The 3,689-nt window shown below is 35.2% G+C and overlaps 1 long non-coding RNA gene across 2 annotated transcripts; it reads left to right on the forward strand.

The window, feature by feature from the left end:
- Nucleotides 1-1,770: 1,770 nt before the first annotated feature.
- LOC129887514 (uncharacterized) lies at nt 1,771-2,939 on the forward strand. 2 transcript variants are annotated; one of them, XR_008766424.1, is made up of 3 exons: nt 1,822-1,946; nt 2,054-2,437; nt 2,523-2,939. It is a non-coding gene; the product is annotated as an uncharacterized LOC129887514 (long non-coding RNA). The 2 variants fall into 2 exon arrangements; XR_008766422.1 differs by having other exon boundaries at nt 1,771-1,946; nt 2,054-2,939.
- The last annotated feature ends 750 nt before the right edge of the window (nt 2,940-3,689 follow it).

A 3,689-nucleotide genomic window follows, 5' to 3' on the forward strand; every position in this document is an offset into this window, starting at 1 on the left:
TGTCGTACCTAAAAATTTACTTAAAACAGAATTAATACCAATGTCATAACAGATTTAATATCAATTCAAAAAGTTGCATGCTTAATGAGTTAAAGTATCCAAGAAAATTTAAATATATGCAACATTTATTTATTCACTTTTGGTCTTGATTTAGGCCTCTAAAATTTCATTTTGTTTTGATGTTATATACTTTCAAAATAGTGCACCATATCTTTGGTGGTGAAAATTTGGACGGAAAAGGCGCATTTGTAAAGGTCACGATCACTTAAAAACAATGAAAAAATCAATACAGTAAAATCGACAAAAAAATATATATATATATAACTAAATGAAGATTAGTAACTAGAAATATACTTTGATTCAGGATTTTGTTGGGTATATTCTTCACCAACGAATTCAGATTTTTTAACTTTGTCATTTTCGGAAAAGTACAACTTCAGTAGCCTGTTTGGAGATGTTGGATTTGAAAATGAAATCATTTTCCATACCAACTGTTTGCAACAAATTTTCCTAGTGCTGAAAATTAATTGCAATCAAAATAAATAAAAGAAAAAATAATTTTATTGATGAATCTTTAATGGGTACAATTCCGTTGTTCTCTTGATTCTTCTCTCCTAATATGTTTCCGGAATTCGAGAGCCGGCAGTAGCATATTTCTCGAATGTAGGAGGATGTAGACTTCCTTGAGATGTGTATGATCTTCAGGAACGTTGAAAAGCACTTCTTCGTTTCAAGTCGATCTCCGAGAAGAACTCCGTTGACCATTTCTTCGAAGAACTTATGTAGTTGATGTTGTAGCTTTTCTCCAATGGTTATAGAATGTCCTCAGAAAATTATGTAACCCTACTATTTATAGTTGTAGGAGGAAGGCTGTCCAAATGTGGATGCTCTTTTGCCTTCTTCTGATTGGTTCTTGTAAGTCTTCAAGCTTATCACAACTACTATGTGATAAGGTTGTTTTTTGATTGGTTGTTGAACTTTGACCAGGATCGCCACATTATTTGAACACGTGCCATCCTCTTGTTGGTCTTTAACTTGACTGGGATGCCAAGTCATCTTGATATGTGGCATGAGTTTGGTTCTCGAGATGAAATGGACCTCGAACTTGAATTTAATAAATAAAATGGACTTATTTATAAATTGTGCAGTCCAAAATAATTATTCAACCCAAAACTATGAATTTAATTCAAATTTGAGATGAATTAAATCTAACGAAATTTATGTGTCTACAGGTGCCCCTACTTCAAGACTTGTCAAGTGTAGATTTATTGAAATGAGGCGCGGCTTAAAGTATCTGAAGACGAAAAGCCGACACATTTATTTTTCCCTTTTTAATGTGTTCAAACTTGTTGCGATCATTTCGATTCCGAAATAGCTTTGATCACTTTCTTTGCAAAGAAGTCCATTTTCAGATGTAGAGCAACTATAACTTATTGTGTATTCCACGTAGGACAACACACTTAATTCTTTTCACTTGCAAGTTAACATTTAAGCAAAACTCTTATTTGAATCCTTTTTGATATGTATTGGCAATTATAATATCTGTCTTTGACACATCAAAAATTCCAACAATAATGGCATACGGCTACTTAAAAACAAGTCTGTTCCCTTTTTTGTGTGTGTTTGGTAGACTTTGCACTAGAATTCACACAATTTGGAAATCAATAAATTGAATTCACACAATTTGGAAATCAATTAACATAGCAATTCCACTTTGATTGGGTCTCTTGATGCCAAAATTAGTTAAGAACTCTTTTTGGACGAGAATTCAATTCAAGTTCGGACTGTTAGCTTATAAAAAGAGGTGCATTGTACCCAATTTTTTAATCATCAGCTTTGCCTCTACATGATTCTATAATTCTCTGCACGTTCTCCTCCTCTCTGTCGGATCGTTGGTCTGGCTAGCCGGACGAACTGGTCGCCTTAGAAACAAAGAATCTGATATGGTAGTTTCCCAATTTAGTAATTGAAACACTCCATTGCGCTGTATTTTATTTTTTTAAGTAAGTTGTTGGCTTCTCTTCTATCTAACCCCTTACTTTCACCATTGAAGGGTTGCATCTGCATAAGAAGTTTCAAGTCCGTAAAGATCGGAATTGACCATTAGTTGAAGCTTCATGCTATTGGCACCACCATGTTGAACAAGATTGCTATGTTGCTAGTCATATCTATTATGCGATATTGAATCATCAGGCTCCAAGAAAAAATATGAGATTACTGCTCTTGTGCTGCACGTACTATCGACAAAGATCACCCAAGCAGAATCAAGAGCTTCATGCAGTCAGTTGAACTAATGTCGGCTCCAATTATTTTTGTTTGCAGGTTCTGGTTGCAGCATTGTTGACATGTTACTTAACAATGGAGATTGATATTCAAGACAGAATTTGGACGCAAGTCAAAGCTTTGTTCTATCGGCACCAATATCTACCATGTCGAAGTATTGTGCTTCTCTTGATATCCGTCATGCCAAAGTGAAGCTACGTGTTTCCGTCATCTCCATCCTTTTTTCCTCTTTTCTGCAGGTTTATGAGGGAGTACAAATGGTCTCGATATCAAATCAAGAAGATTCACCATATGTCACGTTGAACCATTTGATGTGTCACTTCCTTACTACTTGGCAAGGCTGCGAAAACACTTATTCCCTGATGTATGAGCAATGGAATTTGAGCCGCTTGATCCTAAAGAAACGGAACTTAATTTCCTTCCATATATCAAAATTTCATATCAAAACTAAATTAATTTTTGAAGTCGATTTTCAAATATGATATGTCTGTTTGGCAGCTTTGCACGATCGTGGTAGAAAATTCATAACTCGGCGTAGGATTGTCGGAATCATGAGATTCTTGTTTAGACTTCAAGCACTACAATATATGTAAAAATCACAGCCATAGGACTTATGGATTATTACAGATATTGCCTCAAAGTCAGCTTATAAATCTTCCTTGCTTGTTCCTTCAGCTTTGCGCGGCCATGGTAGAAAATTCATAATTCGGCGTAGGATTGTCGTAATCATGAGATTATTGTTTAGTTGGAAAGAAGAACCCAATAAATACAATATATGTAAAAATCAAAGCCATAGGACTTGTGTCTTAGTACAGATTTCGTTTTGAAGTCAGCTAACCATTCTGCGGTGCTTGGTTCTTCAGCTTTGCTCGGCCGTGGTAGAAAATTCATAACTCGGCATAGGATTGTTGGAATCATGAGGTTATTATTTAAATGGAAATAAGACTTCAAGAAATACAATATATGTAAGAATAACAGCCATAGGACTTGTGTATTAGTACAGATTTCGTTTTGAAGTCAGCTCACTATTCTGCCGTGCTTGGTTCTTCAGCTTTGCACGGCCATGGTAGAAAATTCATAACTCGGCGTAGGATTGTCAAAATCATCAGATTCTTGTTCCGTTGGAAATATGACTCAAAGGAATACAACATGTGTAAAAATTACGGCCAAAGGTTTTATGAATTTGTACAGATATTGTTTCAAAGTCAGCCCACAATTCTGTCTTGCTCAGCTCTTCAGTTTTGTTCGTCTATGGTTGAAAAACCATAACTCGAACTAGGAAGGACGAAATCATGAGCTTACTTTTCCGTTGGAAATATGACTCAAAGAACTACAATATGTGTAAAAATAACTGCAAAAGGCTTTATGGATTTATACAAATATTATTTTAAACTCAGCTATCGAGT

The sequence above is a fragment of the Solanum dulcamara genome, chromosome 1 (genome assembly GCF_947179165.1).
Source record: "Solanum dulcamara chromosome 1, daSolDulc1.2, whole genome shotgun sequence".
In the NCBI taxonomy this organism is placed as follows: domain Eukaryota; kingdom Viridiplantae; phylum Streptophyta; class Magnoliopsida; order Solanales; family Solanaceae; genus Solanum; species Solanum dulcamara.